This window comes from Pteropus medius, unplaced genomic scaffold (genome assembly GCF_902729225.1).
Source record: "Pteropus medius unplaced genomic scaffold, Ma_sr-lr_union100, whole genome shotgun sequence".
Classification (NCBI taxonomy): Eukaryota; Metazoa; Chordata; class Mammalia; order Chiroptera; family Pteropodidae; genus Pteropus; species Pteropus medius.
The window spans coordinates 50,634,765-50,653,489 of record NW_024344378.1 but is presented as its reverse complement, the minus strand read 5'-3'; positions in this window follow the sequence as shown (position 1 = coordinate 50,653,489).

Genomic DNA, 18,725 nt, shown 5'->3' with positions numbered 1-18,725 from the left:
AACAAGAACCCCAAGGTCCTCTTTAATTCTCCCAATTCGTCTGAAGCAGAACTGTTCCTTCAACAATGCTCTCGCTGGTGGCTTCTAGGTTCATTATAACATAAATCGTTAGTTATAACAGCCTAGGAGTTAAAAACACCCAGCCAGAAGCTCCTTCTCTATGCAGTGATGAAGGCAATCAGGCAGAGGGAGAAGGCCCTCACCCTGTACCAGAAAACTGGCCAAGGCAGTTGGTCCCTGCTGGGTTTAAGTCTTCTGGATTCCCAGAGCCAGAAAGAAGGCTGCCCCTTGCTCTCCAGCCCCTCCAGATTCTGGCTGAGCTCTGAGAGTTGCCTGCCACATTGCTCTAACACAGCTGACCTTCAAGGAAGCAGGAGGCTTATATGGATATAGCAAGACTCAGTGGGCTGCATGAGAGCCAATTAATGGTCACCTTGTCACTTTGACCATTAAAAGCCCTGATGCTAAGGCCTCTTTTGATGTCTAATCCTCTCTGTCTCTCTCTCTTTCACACATACACACAGTTCATTTTTTCAGTAAAGACATGACCCCAACACAGAGGAGATCCACAGCACCGGGGAACTGGTTGGCAGGGGCAGCCACAGACAAACATGGCCCTGCTTAGCCAGCTGGGCCAGCAGAGCCCCCAGACACAAAAACAGTGTCCTGGTCTATTCAAGCTACTATCACAAAATACCACAGACTGTGCAGCTTATAAATAACATAAATTTATTTCTCACAGTTCTGGAGGCTAAAGTCCAAGATCATGGCATCAGCATGGTCAGTAAGGGTCCTCTTCCAGGTCACAGATTTTCGCTGTGTCTTCTCATGGTGGAAAGAGTGAGGGTGCTCTCTGTGGTCTCTTTTATAAAACACTAATCTCATTCATGAGGGCTCTACCCACATGACCTAAACATCTCCCAAAGGCCCCATACCTCCAAATACTATCACCTTGGGCATAATGATTTCAACATATGAGTTATGACCTAACACAAACATTCAGATCATAGTACATGGTATGAAAATGTGGCCTATGAAGATCCCACAAGTCTTTGTGACCCTGCAGTAGGGAACATCACATAGAATGGAGCAGGAATAGGGCCAGGAAACAAAATTAAGCCCTGAAAATAAAGCAGGAAGTTGGGAGGGGCACACCCAGGAACTCTGCTCCCTGCCAGTCCTTCGGAAATTGAAATAACCAGCTGAGGCGAAAGCTGCAAGAACATTATTTGCCAGGTGCACCTTGGCTAGCAAAATCTGACTTTACCCAGAATTCCTGAATCACATAAGAGGCCATTAAGCCTGGGTTCAAATTCTGATTGTGCCACTTATTAGTTCTGTGACCTTCTACAAGGAACTTATCTCTCTTGACTTCAATTTCCTTATCCGTAAAATGGGTTACTCAATAAATACTTGATGAACAAATAAATATTTCCTCATTGTGTGATGATTGTAATCAGGCCCATCTTTCCTGGCTGGTTATGCAAATTAAATAAGATTCCATGGATAAACTGTTGAACGCAGTACCTGGCACATGGGAGATGCTCGGGAAATGGTATTATTAGATTCTTGACGAATGGGGATACATATCTCCCACAGTGCCCTCCCTCCTCCCTCCCTCCTGCTCGAATGACTTGAAGTCGGGTAGAAACTCTGCAGTAAACTGTGGTCTTGCAGGACTCCTCAAGGACACAATCTTCCTACTCAGAACTTTCACTAGGAAGCTGCCTACTCAAAAAAAAAAATAAGAACACAAGAAACTGAGCCTGGTTTTGCTCTTCTGCCCATGGTTTGGAGTGAGACAAATGGTTTTGGCTTGCCCTTGGTCTATGGCAGATGTATTTAGGCATACTTGCCCTCTCCACAGCCTCAGCTGAAGGGGTGGCCATAAGTGGCCATTGTTGTACCACATGTTCTTCTCCGATTGGGCCAGAGATGGATACCTGACCTAAGGACATTAAGTTCATTGACTCACTAGCGACTAACCAGATTTTTCTCTCAAGAATTGAACCAAGTTAAAAAAAATAATCAAACCAAGTTAGATAATGATGAGCATTAGGGGTTGCGTGGAGTCATGGCCATGGTTGGTCCTATAGCAATAGTACAAACAAGCTGGAGGAGATGGATGTGCAGATCAGAGAAACCGTGAGTAAGCAGAGGAATAATGCCTGCAGAAAGGAAAACAGAACAGAGGCTGAGAAGCAAAGAACAAAGGCCACACAGCCCAAGAGAGATGGGAGACTGGATACAGAGAGAAGCTACCTCACTCTCTGGCAGGCTCCCAGACCCATTTCCCATGAGTTGGCTGGCATCATGTTCCATCTAAAGAATCCTATGCTGCTCCAGCAATCATGCCCTGAGCCCAAACCCCAGTTCATGAGCTGGAACACATGGATTATGTTTCATGCAACCCAATGGTTCTTATCTACAATAATGATGTAAAGAAGAATCCACCAAGAAGCAGGAGGACATCTTTCAGAGGCCTCTTGGCCCTGGTGTAAGGAATCTGACTCCATACCGGTCTGAATGTCCTTCTCTCCATCTTTTTTAGGAGTCCAAGCCCCATATGCCTGCAAGGACTTCCCGGAATTTCAAGGCAGTATGCAAATTAGGCTGCCACAGAACTCTGGGTGCCATGGCTTAGCTGTCTCTAGAGATAAGAGGAGGTACTTGTAAAATATTCCTAGAGTTACTACACTCTACTGAGGAAGCTTTAGTGTAACAAGGACATGATGAAAATAATTGTTTTGGTCTCTTGGAACTGAAAAAGTCTCCTCCACCAAATAAAAACATAACTCTTCAAAGCCTCTAATCATTAACTAAGGAAGCCATCTGGTATCAAGAAACTTAGGTTCAAGTACTGGCTCTGCTACTACTACCTCTGTGATCTGAGGCAAATAACCTCTCTATTGCTCAAATTTCTCATCTCCTATTGTGATAGTATATGAGGTACGGTTTAGAAAGGATTCAGCAAAATAATGCATCTAATTAAAAATATTATAAGAGGTTGTCCATTATAAGTTGTCTTTCATTATAAGTGACTGGCAACAAGTACTAAATAAATGTATTGCGATGGGCAGGTGAGCTGTTTGGTTGGTTGGTTGGTTTTTTAAAAAAAACCATTGATGATGGGGGAAGCCCACTGAAATGGGAAAAATTCAGGTAGAAGTATGAGTAATATTTTACATTTTTAAAGAAGTTGATTTTTCTCAACATTTTCACAAATATTGTCTCACATACTCATCACAAACAATATGGGATACAAGGGGAGGCATAACAACTACCCCAGTTACAGATAAAGCATCTGACTCTTCGTTGCCTTTCCATTCCTCACCAGGAAGATCTAATTCTGTTTCACAGGAGGCACCAGGAGAGAACCCTGAGTGGATTCAGGTAAACCATTGACCCTATTTTGAGCAACTGTCTCTTTTCCACCTTCAGGACTATAGGAAGTCTCAAGAGTTGGCGCTGCTACCTTTTTGCCTCTGGGTATTGAGTGGCCCTTAGAACAGGTCCAGGGTTAGGGGGACCTGGCTCTGTGAATCTCTGAAAGCCAGGCCAAGAGCATCTACCCAGTGGAACAGAAGATCACTTCTGCAAACTCTAGAACTACTCTCAAATTCAGGGCCTTCCCCTCCTGGGGGCTCCCTCCAATTCTGTCTGTGTCACACAATATGACCTAGAACTATACCATAGTCTGCTGCACATTAATTGTTTCTGTAGATCAGCTTTCCTCCACAAGTAGATTGGAAGTTGCCAGGAATTAAGAGTGGGATCTCTAGAGTTTGGCTGTCCACATTCAAAGCCCATCCCTGTCGCTCTATACTGTGATTTTGGACACTTTGCTTACCCTCCCTGAGCACGTTTCCTCCTCTGGAATAGTACTTATCTCATCAGTCAGTTGTGAGAATGAAGTGAAATATTTAGAAGGAGAGCTCAGCCCTCTTCATCCTATAGAGGTGGCTGGCTATGATGCCCAGTGCCATTAAACACACACGTCACAGAACCTGCTCCCAGCCTACATTAGACTATGAAATTCTTGAGAACAGAAGCCGTATCTTATTCATCCTGCTATCCCCCAATTCCCAGTGCAATCTCTGGCACAGATTTAAAGAATGATGAAAAAAAAATGAATGGGTTCCTTACAGCACATTCAGTTCCAGAATTGTTTGGCTCTGGTTATCATGAAAAGGCATTCTGTGAGTCCACGCATTCTGTGAGTCCATACCTGTTGCCTAGGAGAGTCAGAGGCCAGGACATAGATTTAGGATTAGGACCTCTACTCAGGCAGGATGGAACATTGCCCCTGTGGATAATGCACGTATGGATGACTGAGAGCCAGGGCCAGTGGGCAGGGACACCCAGCTTCCTGTGAGCCTTGGGAACACATTCTCAACTGAGACACTGGTTTTCTGCCAACCTCTCTCCACACACACACACACACACACACACATCAGGCCAGCAAGTCTTCATGCTGGCCTCATTTAGAAGGTCCCAATCCTCCTGGACAGTTGGGTAGAGGTCAGAAGTTGTGGAAGCTGAACCAAGCAGGGACTTATAGGGATCCCTTGGGGTCCATGCATGGGTTGTTTTCACAGGGGGTATGTCCTGCCACGTGCAATATGTCAATATCAACAGAGGTGGGTCCAACTAGGATTCTATTTCTAGGGGCCATATGGAATCTGGCAGCCACATTCTAAAACAAACTCAGGGACCAAGAAAGTAAAGAGAAGTCACAGATGAAGGAGATTCAAAATTCAGACCAAGAGCTGAGTACAGAGGAAGGTCAGGGTCAGGACATAGGGTCTAGACTTGGGTCAGCTGCCTTACCCCAAAGAGCTTCCCATCCTCAAATGTTCCTGCAGTCCACATCTCCTGGGAGAGACATCACTGTACTCACCTACTGGTGACATGATGTTAAAGTAGGAAGATACCATGTGAACAGCTCCTATGGGGAGATGGATGGCAGAGGTGAAGTCTTGCTGAAGAGGAGTCAGCCACAGCTCTGCACATGGAGTACTGGGAGGAGGGAAGTGCTAGGAATGAAGACAAGAAACTAGCCCATCTCTTACCACTCTCTGCCATGCACATTAGACCCCAGAACTGCTCCGAGTTCTCAGCACACTCCATGCTATTCCATGCCTCCATGTCTTTATTCTTAATGTTCTCTTTCCCCAGGTTGCCCTTCCTACATTCATTACCCTGCTAGTAATTATAATTCAAGATTGAGTTCAAAAATCATCCCCTCTAGGAAGCCTTTCCTGAGTACCCAAGTTCTCAGAGGTTAATGAAATAACCTCTAAGAGCTCTCCACCCCCATGCTTGCCTTAGCTCTCGCCATTTCCTACCAAGAATCTCTCCTTAAGTCTATGGTCCCCAATGGGCCAAGAACTCCCTGAGGATAGTCACCATTTTTGGTCATCTTTGGATCCCCAATACCTAACACAGGGCTGAATATATAGTAGCTGCTCAATTAAATGTTTGTTGAGTAAATTCTCACTGCGGAGAAAACACTGGTTTGGATTGTGGAAAAGAGGAGGGAGAGAGATGAGGAAGTTGGATATGAGCATAGCGAAACTGGGTGGAATGCCCAATGGAGACAGAGCCACAGTGAGTTCAGGGCTGGCGACAGAGGCCTGGGGACTCCCACATGGAGGTGATGATTAGAAGCATGGGAGCAATCTGAGCTTTTTGAGTTGAAAGGTGGTTTGTTAGGTAAAAGAGGAGGATGGAAAGCAGCATGATGCTCCTAAAATCATTCCAGTCATACACAAACCCTCACTCTAAATGTGTGCAACAGGATGTCAGTTGGGATTTTTACTGTAACCCCTGCCTAGACTGGACACTGGGGCACATAGCTAAGAGCAATGAGGTACTCACTATCACACATCTAGAGAGCCACCAGCAGCAGACACTTCCCAAAGGGTTTTATCAAAAAGAAACTGAGTCAGCCCCTCTAATACCAGGACCCACCCCACCCAATCCATCCATCCATCCATCCATCTCCATTTCTTTCTTTCTCTTTCTCTCTCTCTCTCTCTCTCTCTCTCTCTCTCTCTCTCTCTCTCACACACACACACACACACACGCACGCACGCACAGTGTGTGTGTGTGTGTGTGTGTGTGTGTGTGTAATACTGGGGAGAGGATAAAAAGAAGAGGGCCACTAAAAGAACTGGTCTTGCAGAAAGCATGAGTTTTGATGAGAGGGGCTCTAGAGAATCACTTATAGAAATGGTAGGTGCCAGCAAAATGAGGAGGCTGACATTTCCCTCCCCAGCTGGGTGCTTGCTGATCTACAGAATCTGCAGCCCCACCCTCATACTGCCATGAGAGGAACAAAACCTAGGGAGGGAGTGTGCAGGTGAGGCTGACTTATGTTCCCTGGACCTTGAGGATATACCTGAGCATGGAACATGGTGCCCGTTTTCCCCTGGAGATCTCTGAACACAGAATGCTTGTTGGAGGAGCCTACGCATCAGCAGTATAAGGGAAGCCAGGGGATAGATTGCCAAGGAAGATTTGCGGGGCTCTCCACATCCCTGATCCATGGCCCCCAGGAGGCAGAGAAGGACCTCAGATCCTCCTGTGCTTTCACATGGAAGTGCAGAGGAAAGAGGATAGGCCAGAGCCCAGGGACAGCCCAAGAAGCAGCACCCCACCCAGAAAGGAGATGAAGCATGCACCAGCCATGGGGCTGAGGGGAGAATTACTGACTACGAGGGCATCCTCAGTGATGCATGGGGCTGGACTCTGCCCCAAGGACACCAGCCCCACCATCTACGCAGATCATCAGGTCAGCCATGGCAGCAAGCTAAAGCACAAATCCCACCCGCCACCCTCCCGACCATTTCTCTAGATAGTCCTGCCTACCCAGCCCATCGTCCCTGCCCCTGAATCAAAAAGAGTGAGACTCAAGACTCTGGAATGGGAGGAGTGAGAGATCAAACATTTCCCCCTCCCCACTTCCATCATCTGAGTACAGGTCTGGCCTACAACGGGCAAAGGGTCTGAGAGTTTCAATTCAGAAATGAGTCAACAGTTTTGAACCAGCCTGGATTTTAAATGACCAGGAAGCTATGGACTCCACTCAAGCTGATGTTAAAGGTAACTTGACAGAGTTCAGCAGAAAGCAGCAATTAGAGGAAAGTAAAGCCATTTCACATTTCTATGGCACCAAGTTGACACTGGTCAATAAACCAGTTACAGAGACCAATGTGGAAGCCCTCCCTAGACTGAAGGGCAAAGGAAAAATGAAAGAGGTGGAGAGCTCTCTGGCCCCCACTTCTGTTTCTCAGCAAGACAGAACTTAAGTCAAAACCCTCTCAGTCTTAATTACCAAACAAAAAAATAACCAGACGAGCCTCTCACTGTATGTCTTTATTTATACTGTCATCTGCTCTGGCATTTTAATATCCAACTTTCCGTTGAAAGACAGATGCCTGGATGTTCACACCCCGTTCTAATGGCTTAATACTCTGGGTACTGGAGCAGGGAGTGGGCTGCGAGGAAGGAGGGGGGATGAAAGCCGCCACCACATTGAGCACAACTTTGGAGCAAATGGGTTTGAATATTCATTAAACAACATTTAATTTAAACACCCAAACTCTGAAAGCAGCAACATATGGCCTGTTTTATTTTACATAAACTGAATAGGAGGTTGGGCCATTAGTTTCTGCAGACATAATGTTCATTACCAATGAAGAATGCTTTCCTTTGAGGACACCCCTGCACTGTACTGTGCCCACTGCCCCGCTGCCCCCACCGGTTCAGAGAGCCCAGGCTGAGGGCTCCCTTGTGGCACAGAGACATCAACCAAATCCCCATCACTCATCAGGGGGCAGGATTAGGACTTCATTAAAGAAAGAAGACTCTGGAGGTTTCCTGGCTTCTTGGTTTGTGCCTTGGGAAAGTAGATTGGACAGAATTCTCGTCCTCATGGACTGGGCCTCCCTGGTGCCTAGGGGACTGCGCGGCAGTGCCCAGATGGCATAAGCTTGACCTCCTCTGCCCATGCACAACTGCCATGCAGTGGTCATGCCAGGCCCCAGGACTCTGCCCACCTACCCTGGGACTTAGGATTGTGTACATGTTTATACAGAAGGCTCTGGGTAAAGAGCAAGATATGTATTTGCGTGCTTTTGTGTGTGAGCATGAGTGTGTACTTCTGTGGGGGGATGTGTACACATGGTCCCATGTGCTAGATAGTTATGTGTGTATATGCATATATATGCAGTGGCTCTCTGGCTGTGCTTCTAGCTGTACATGTGTGTGTTCATACATAAAAGATTTACCTGGGGAGGTAGGAGGTATCCTCTGCAAGCCCTGTGTGCAGGTATGAGGATCCTGGAAGGTGTGTAGGTGCATACATCCACATGGGGGTGTGTGTGTGTGTGTTTGCTTTTTTTTATATAACTACCTGTCACTCAGGGATTCTTAACTTGAGGCCACAGACATTCCCCATGGAGTCCATGGATAGAATATAGGGAGGCCATGAACTTGGATGGAAAAAAATTACATCTTTATTTCACTAACCTCTAACTTTTTTCGACTATGAATGTAGACAACAAATCCCAGCAGTTTGATCAGTTCCAGTGACTCTGTCACCAACAGAAATCAGAGATATTTTCATATAACATCACAGCTGTTACAAATATCTTAAAATGTCTTCTGCTCTCTGTAAGTACTTGGAATTATAGTAGTTATTAGACCTGCCATGAGATACCATTATCACACTAATAAAGAAGCATATATGATACTGTGTCAGAATATTTGAATATTTTGCTAAATGTACTTGAACAGAATTGGTTTCCTTTGTAAGTTCATTTTTTTTATGCATTTTACAGAATTCTAGGAAGGAGTCCCTGGGCACCAGCCTGCCCAGGGGCAAAGAAAAGGCCCTGTGTGGGAGTCTGGAATGAAGATGCCTGTGGTCCAGCAAGCACTCACAGGAGCCCACATGGATGTGTGCACAGACCACCAGCGCAAGTGGGACCAGTGCCTTCCATTCTGAACACCCTCCCAAGAGAGCGAGTGTCCATGGGGGTAGGAGGGTCAGAAGGCCTGACTCTATAAAAAGATAGATTTCTCCCCATGTTCTCAATAGTGCTAGAAACCATGAGGACAGCCCAAGACAGCCAGCTCTCCAGAAGAAACAGCTTCAGAGTATCTCCTTGACACTAACCCTCCAGGCCTGGGAGAAAAAAAGACTTCTCAGAGGAGCAAGGACTCAGGCAGGGCTGTGGAGCACATTTCCAGTAAAAGCTATCCCAGGCTCTTGCCACTCCCACTCATGTCTCCTCATCACTGCTTATCCATCCAAATATCAATTAGGCTTTCTTCAATAACCAAGAAAGAAAAGCCAACTCAAACTACCTTAAACCATAGACATTTATTTCCTCCCGTGACTAGAGTAAAGGACAATGAGTGCTTCAGGTAGGTTTGAGTAGGGATCGGGCTGTTTCCGTGCCATTCTCCCAGCTCTGCCCTGCTCCAAATCTCAACTTTGTCTTCAGGCTGGCTTCCCTCATGGTAACAAAAATGCCTGTGGCAGTTCCAAGCCTCATATCTGCACATCATATCACCTGGAGCAGGAATGATATCTTCCCAGCCATCAGACAGAAGCCTTCCTGCCAACTCTGATTGGCCCAACCTCAATCAGTCACTGACCAGGGGCAATTCCATGCACTGATGGCTTAGGTCTAGGTCACTGCCCATCATCAAATTATCACTACAGCAGGAGTGGATGCCACACATTTATTGGCTCATGCCAAGTCAAGACCTACCCCTCCACATAAGTGGAAAAGTGGCAGAGATAGAATGGATGCCTGAAGAGGTAACTGGGAAATCCTCCAAGATCTCTTTCCACAAATTGCTAAGCAGGCACCCCAGCTTCCAACCTAACTAGCAGCACCTGGGGCAGGGGCCATCTTATGCCTCCCTATTCACCAACCCCAAAGTTGGAAACTCCAAGTGAGAAAAGCACTTCCTATGTGTCCTTAGTCACCACGACAGGCCCTCAACCTGCTATCGAGTATACTAGTGGCCACTCTCAGTTACTGCCACACAGCTCTGAGGTGTTTCCCCTTCCCCACAGACAGCAGAGTTCTCTAGTAAAAAGACACCATCTGGGAGACAGGAGGGCTGGCTTCTCCTTAAATTAGTGCGGAATTCCTTTTGAGGGCCTCAGTTTCTCCACATTGTCAAAGAGGAGACTGGACAAACTAAACCTAAAAGCTCTCCTCAACTGACAATTCATGCATCACAGCAAGGGAAGAGCTCCTAAACTCTGGCATTTTATAGACCCAAGAACCTCCATCACCTCCTATCTGAGATTCTGCCACAGCTCCCAGCTGGTCTCCATGCTCCCCAGCCCACTGTGCGCCCCACAGCCACCATTCGGTTGGTCAGTCATTCAGCAAGTATTTATTTATCCTGCTGGGTACCACGCACTGTTCTAGGTGCAAGGGATACAGCAATGAACAAATTAGACACATATACAAAAAAATCCTGCCTTCATGAAGTTTCTCTTTTAGTGAGGAGACAATCAACGAACAAGAAAATATTAAAAGTGAATACTGAGGAGAAAAAATTAAAGCCAGAAAGGAAATTTGAGGAAGGTTGCAACCTTCGATAAGATGATGAGATGTCTCTGAGAATACCTGAGCAAAGACCATAAGGAGGGAAGAGCATAACCCACAGACTAGCTGCGGAAGAGTGGGCCAGGCAGAGAGAATGACAAATGCAAAGGCCCTGGGCTGACAAGCTGGAGGAGCAGAACCAGCAGCCTCAAGGGGCATGGGAGACCAGGTCTCTGGCCATGCGGAACATGGAGAGCCTTTCAGCATCTCATTGAGATTTGCAGCCCCTGAAGAGTTCTGAACAGAGGAGTGACCTCATCTGACTGATTTTCCATGTACTCCAACTGCTGCATGAAGAATAAATTGAAAGTGTACCAGTGAGAGGACCTCGGCAGTAACAAGGTGAGATGTGGGGACTTGGACCAGATAAGTCATAAAGGTGGAAAGAACCAGTCAGTTCTCGATATATTTTGAAATAAGATCCAAAAGATCTGTGGATGGACTGGACGTGGGGGTGAGAGAAAGAACTGAGACTATTTACAGGGTTTTCAGCCCCAGCAAGTGGAGTACAAAGTTGCCATCCACAGGTGAGAAAGGTCAGCAGAGAACAGGTAAAGCAGGGAATAGTCTGTTCCTGGCCGGTGCCACTTGTAAAACTCAAACCTAATGGCACCATTCCCCTGCTTAAAATCCTTCGGTGCCTTCCCCTGCCCTCCAGGTAAAGTCTGACCTGTAAATACCTGCTACAGCTCTTACAGTGTAGGGCCTACACAATCCAGCCCTACCCACTCCAGGTCTTGGAATCTGCTCTTCTCTCTTCCTGGAAAATTCCTCTTCATGTTTGCAACTCTGAGCCCCAATTCCCTCATCTGCAAAAGGCAAAATGAGAGTGTGGAACAAGATGATTTTCAAATCATCTGGGTGCACTGGGTGTAGCAATCTGTAGTCTGTGGCCCTGGGTTTCTGTGCCCTGCCCCCTTGACTGATGCCAGGGAAGACTAGCAGCAGTCAGAATCCAGCCAAGAGTGTCCCTACTACAAGCGGGGGCATTCACCAATAATCAGCCTGAAATACAAATGCCAAAGCTTGAAGGGAAGGAGCTTGGAAGGGGAGAAGCCAGGTGCCCATGAGAGTCTGAGTAGAGGAAGGAATGACAAACAACATAGGCTGGAGTAGACAAGAACTCCAAAGCCAGTGTGCCTTTGCCCAAGCAGAGTCCCTCCATTTGGGGTACTCCCTCTACCCAGGCTCATCTTTCACAGGGATTCCAGCAGCCTCTTCCCTGAGCTAGTCCACAGTCCCTTCCCTACATGCCCAGGTTCTCAAGCCATCTGTGCAACAGCACTCAGCTCACAGGCTTCGAATACTAAAAAGCCCCCTAAGAGTCTTCCCCTAGGAAAAGTGAGCCAGGCAGGCAAGGACCCTACCTACATTACACGCCTAGGAGGTAGGAAAATCAGATGTAAACTCCAAGCTCCAAATTGCAAGTCCCAGTTCAGGGTGCTCTCCAGGACTCTTTCCAAACTCAGCTCAAGTCCCCTCACCCAAAGAAAGTCCTCCTGCTGTTTTTTGTACCCTCCCTTCTGCAAGTCTTCCCCTCTGCAAGCCACTTAGTGGTGGACGCATTGGGGCTCAGACTTCATTTTCTCACCTCCATGCCCACCCACTCCCACTCCAGAGGATCAACCTGGAGCCTTATGCACAGCGGATGTGTCTTAAACTTTTTATGAAATCAGATCACCAATATATAGTATTGTGCTCAAGATGTGAGCTTCCAGATGGTCAACTTGTACTTTTTTGGGGAGAAATGGGGGAGCCAGCATGCCTGAAGGACTGTGATCTAGGCCACTCCCCCAGCCCCTGGCTTGCTGCTAATCCAGCCACCTCCTGTCACCTTCAGGATGTGAAGAAGCCAGAGAGAGATTCCTTCTCCTCCCTTACCCTCCCTCACCTTCCGCCCAGGGATGTTATGAGAATTAATGAGATAACGGATGAAGTGCCTCCAAGGAAACAGGCTACATAAATCCAAAGTGTTGTTATTAAGTTCCAAATTTAGCCCTTGGGATCAGTGAGGCCTGACGGATCTGAGCTGGGAGCAATCCCAGCTGCATGCACAGGAAGTCCCCGTAAAACCAGAAGCCACAATGTACAGGCTTTAGGGGTCAAAGGATACCCTAAAAAATCCCCCAAGCCTATACCTCACAAAAGTCCCAAAGAGCCACCACAGTAATTCCACAAAGTAAGCAGCTAAATTTTTCTTGTATCCCACCAATGACAGGAAGCTTACCATGCACTAAGGCACTCCCTGCCTCCTTCCATTAGCTCTAAGTTCTAAAACTGTCTCCTGTCCAACCAAACCATTTCACCATATTTTCCACACTAAAGAACAAATCTCACCCTTTTCAATAGTCCTTAACCAACAGTACCTCTCTGCTCATTTCCAGCGAAAAACGTCCAGACCTTTCAAACAGGCCTCACGAGCTATCATCTGAAGGCAGGCCACCATCCTGATGCTCTTTTCTGGATGAGCTCCACTTCGTGGCTTCCGAAAAATAACATATCTTCCAGGAGTGATCTAACAGGATAGGGCAGAACAGGATCCACCAGGAAATGTAGAGTGACTACTAACTAACACAATTTCTTTCAGGCATGATAAAAATGTTCAAAAATTAGGTGGTGGTGATGACTGGACAACTCTGCAATTATACTGAATTGTATACTTTAAAAGAACGAATATTTTGATATGTGAATTATATCTCAATAAAGCTATATTCTAAAAAGCTTTTAAAAATATAGTTTTGTTTTGTTTTTTTTAAGTGGCAACATAGCATAGTCTGGGGGTGACAAGGAGAGAAGGTAGAAGTCTTAGCAACCAGCAGCCCTGTCTATTTTCACCCCCCTCGACCTGTTAACCGGGCAGTAGCCTCCATGAGCTGACAGGAATAGGGGACCCCTCTCCTGGGCCGAACCAATCAGCATCTCATCCCTGGGAAGTGATAAGTAGGATGTAGAGTCTAATTAATAGTTGGATGCTTGAAATGGGAAGTAATGGGAAACCTGGCATAATAGCCATGGGAAAAGAGAGCAAAAAGAGCCAACCTGCAACGAAAGAGTGAAGTAGCCTCAAAGAGCGGAAAGGAGGAAGGAGAGCGAGCTGATTTGCACTGGAATACCTTCCTGTCCCGATCTCAGGGAGGCTGCCAGCACTGCCTACATTTTGGTTGTTTGACACCTCCCAGCTTTCCAACTAATCCCCCCTTTTGCTTGAGAGGCTTCTGTTTGAAGAGTCTTAATGAAGCATCAATTTACTTCTTCCTACTGTGGCAAAGACTGGTAGTTGTTCCCCAAAACCATTCTCTGAAATTTCACCTGGGCTAGAGCTACCCTATATTTCCCAGCCTCCCTTGCAGTCAGGTGTGCCAGGAGACTAAGTTGCAGCCAATGATAGAAACAGAAATGACAAGGGTGGACTTCTGGCCAGGCTTTTATGCAGAACTAGGTCCCTCTCCTCCACCTCTTTTTTCCATTCTGCTAGACAGATGCAGTTGACCATGATGGCCAAGACAATGGATAGGAGGAGCCTGGGTTCCTGAATCACCAGATGCAGAGGAAAGCTTCATGATGACCACGAATACCCTGCCTTGGACTTCTAGAAGAGTCAAAAATAAATATGTATTGTTTATGCCAATCACATTTGGGGGTCTATCTGTTCGAGCAGTTTAGTCTGTTATAACTGAAACAAGGCAAGAGGGCAGTCTCTCTCCTACCAACATGAAGAAGGGCACAGTTAGCCCAGGGCAGGGATTAGGGTGAGGTACTTTTAGGGTCATGAAAGTGTTAACTCTGCATCTGTACCACTGCAAGTGAACACCTCCTTAGATTTCACATCCTAAGCATCTCTTTGCCTCACCCTAGTCCCAGCCCTGCCAGCCCCCACTGTAACTGGCAGCAGTCTTACAGAATGGAACCAACACTGTGAGTAGCAAAGCAGAGAAAGAAAATGTCTAGGTCCTGATGACATTGTTGAATTGCTGCATTAATCAACCCTGAACACCCTCTGCACTTAGGTGGGTTCTTATATAAGCAAATAAATGTCCTCATTGTTCAAGGCAGTTTAAGTAAAGTTGTCAGTTACTTGTAGGCTGAAGGCCTCCTACCTAACACCATCTAAACCAAAGACAAAGCCAGATCAGAGAGCACCAACTGCAGATGTTTCAACTCAGCCTCCAAAGAAACGGTTCTGTTCCAGTGACGCTCTTCAAGACAGCACAGGGCAACAAGGTGAACAGCATGAAAAAGTACCTCCAACAATAATGCAGTGCTTTGTAACCATATAAATAGAAGGAAAATGGTGTTGTGAAAGCTAGACAGCCATATGCTAAAGAATAAAACTGGGCCTCTATCTTACACCATACACAAAATCAACTACATAGATTAAAGATTTGTATGTAAGACCTGAAACCAGAAAGCTCCTAAAAGAAAACATAGGCAGTAAGGTCATCGACATCGATCTTGGTGGTGATTTTTTGGATTTCACACCAAAAGTAAAGGTAACAAAAGCAAAAATAAACAAGTGGGACTACAACAAACTGAAAAGTTTATGCACAGCAAAGGAAACCTTCAACAAAATAAAAAGGCAACCTATCAAATGGGAGAAAATATTTGCAAACAATATATTGAATAAGGGGTATCTAAAATATATAAACAACTCAATCAAAAAAAAAATCCAATTTAAAAAGCAAGCAAAGGAAATGAGTAAACATTTTTCCAAAAGAAGACATACAGATAGCCGATAGGTACATGAAAAGTTGCTCAACATCACTAATCATCAGGGAACTGCAAATCAAAACCACAATATCACCTTAAACCTGTTAGCATAGCTGTCATCAAAAAGACAAAAGATAACAAGTGTTGGCAAGGATGTGTAGAAAAGGGAACCTTTGTGCACTGTAAGTAGGAATGTAAATTGGTGCAACCACTATGGAAAATTATATGGAGATTCCCCAGAAAATTAAAAATACAACTACCATGTGATCCAGCAATTCCACTCTTGGGTATATATCCAAAGGAAATGAAATCACCATCTCAAAGAGATCTGCACTCCCATGTTCACTGCAGTATTATTTACAATAGCCAAGACATAGAAACTAAGTGTCCACAAATGAATGAGTGGATAAATGTACACACACACACGTACACACACACACGTGTACACACACACACAGAAATATTATTCATTAATAAAAAAGAAATCCTGCCACTTGTGACAACATGGATGGACCTTGAAGCCATTACTCTCAGTGAAATGTCAGAGAAAGACAAATATTTTATGATGTTATACATGGGATATAAAAAACAAAACATGAACTCATAGAAACAGAACAGATTAGTGGTTGCCAAAGGCAAGGGTCGGGGAAATGAGGAGGGTGGAAGACGGGTAAAATGAGTAAAGGGGGTCAAAAGGGACAAACTTCCAGTTATAATGTAAATAAATTCTGAGGATGTAATGTACAGAACAGTGACTATAGTTAACAAGACTGTGCTGTACATTTGAAAGTTGCTAACAGAGTAGATCTTTAAAGTTCTTATTATAAGAAAAAAGAAAATTTGTAAGTGATGGATGTTAACTGGACTTACTGTGGTAATTATTTCACTGTATACATATATATATCAAACAATTATGTTACATAAACTATGTTACATCAATTACATCTCAGTAAAATGAAGAAGAAACCATCTAAGGGTGGAATGTTCAAAAAAGAGAAAAAAAAAAAAGGAAATGGCACCTGAGTAGCAAATGGCTCACGGGCTGTCAGGAGAGGAGCCAGCTCAAGGTGAAGAGGCTTGAAGCTCAGTCTTCTCCCCACCACTGATGAGCTAAGGAACTTGGAAATAGTCACCTGACCTCTCTGTACCTCAGTGGACTCATCTATAAAAAGAAAAAAAAATGCAGTGCAAAATGGCAGAGTCAGATCAACTGAGGAGCTTTCTTTCCTTCTGCAAGGAGGCCTGAAGGAAAGAGGCATCCTATTTCACATCTCCTGCACCAAGGAGAACAGCAGCTTGATGGTGTTTGCCTACGGGTTGGGCAATTTCTAACTAAACTGAGTATTATTGTGAATAGTAGGAGCCAGCAGAGGGCTGGACCATATCCGGTCTTGAATCCCCTCTGGCTCTGAGATGAGCACATCTACAGCTTTCTGAAAACACAATTCCAGAAACTAACTGCAGAGGGGATCAGCTGGGTGAGCAGTCACTGCGAGGTGTAGGACACCAATCCCTGGATTAATGAGGTGAATGCTGAAGCCCTCAAACTGTCGCAGCCCCTCCCTCTGAAGCAACGTATTTTCAGAAGAAAAATACACTGCAGCTGAGAACAGGGTGTAAATCTTTCCTTCCTCCTAGCAATGCAGAATAAAAATCTAGAGGCAAATCCTTGATGTCCAAAGATCTGTATTTTTTTAAAAAATCCAATTTGATAGGTTCCACGTTACTGCCTTGCACTGAGTTCCTGCTAAGGCTTACTTAGGGATATACGAGATGGATGTATTGCAGCAGAGCTTACAGCTGCCCTGCGATCTGAGTTCTTTGAATAGGACAAGTCTGTTTCCATTCGCCAGGGCAGCATTTCACATGTGGAGATAAAGATGCTGAAAGCCACCTTCTCAGTGCCATTCTCTAAAGAGTAGGAAACTGAGTCCCAGAGAAGAAAGGGGACTTGCCTGAGATCAGTACATAATGTTGGGGCAGAGCTAAGGCTTGAAAACAGGTCTTATGACCCAGCACTCTGGCCCCCAAAATTGTCAAAGAACTAGACAGAGGCATTGCACTAAAGGGAGAACACTAAACCAGAATTGGGCCTCTGAAGCTCTAGTGTTCTTCCTCCCAAAGAAACCGTAAGCCCTTTGGCTGGGCAGCTACAAGAGGAATGCTTTCTGTACAGGATCTGCAGAGACACTGCAGCACAGATGGACAGACATTGCCATGCACATGTGAACAGCAGGAAGCCATACAGGTTGAGCTTCCCTATGAGGGCCGAATTCTATAAACAAGATTATCACCCCCATTAGACCTTCTCTGAGAAGAAAGAGTGACCTCTCCAGTTGATGTGGCATCAGGCTTTTTTCATGCTTCCACAACGGGAGCAACCAGGACAACAAAGCAAGCAGCATCCAAGCCTGTGCCAACAGTGCCCCCTCGTGGGAGTCTATGTGGCTCATTAGAACTCTATTCCACCAAAGGGAAGGGTAATGAATGATAGGATGGCCTATACTACTGCCCTTCCTGGTCTTCACAACTGTTCCCTCTGGAATGTCCTCCTCTCCCTCCCCCTGGTTCAGTGGTTCTCAAACTTCAGCCCACGTCATAATCACCTAGAGGACCTGTTAAAAACAAGATTGCTGGGCCCCATCCTCAAGTTTCTGAGTAGTTCTGGGGTGGGGCCTCAGAGTTTACATTTTTAACGAGCTCCCAGATGATGCTGATGCTGCCTGTTCAAGACCACATTGGGAGAATCACTGCCTTAGCTACTCTCTGCACCCATCAAGACTCAGTGTAAATAGTGGCTCCTTAGTGAGTTCCACAAATGTCCCCAGACATATCACAGAATGTCAAAAACTATAATTTTGACCAAGTTCCTTAGCTTCTTTGAGCTTCGATCTCATCTGTAAAATGGAGTTAATAGTACTTTCTTCATAGAGGTAGTTATAAAAGGTAAATAATTTATACAACATGCTTACCATATACCTAGCACATAGAAAACTGTCATTACTACTAGCAGTAGTAATAGTGTTACTGTTCATTTACCATTTATTGAGGACACCATGTCTTCTAAGACACAGAATTCTCAAAGGCAGAAGAGACCTTACTCTTTATCTTTAGCTCAAGTTCCCTTAACCTAGCTGATCAACAGCATCACCTGGAAAATGTTAAAACTTCAGATGTTTGGGTGCCACCCAAAACTAGTAACTCTGGAAACTGGGACAAAAGGCCTGGGCACTTCTGTTTTGAACAAGTCCCCACATGCCAGGTTTGGGAACTACTCATCTAGCCCTTGTACCTCATCTAGATAAAGGGAAATGGAAGCCCAGAAAAGGGAAGTCCTTTGCCCATTCATTGATAGCTGGCTGGAAGCTGGGTGGGAAT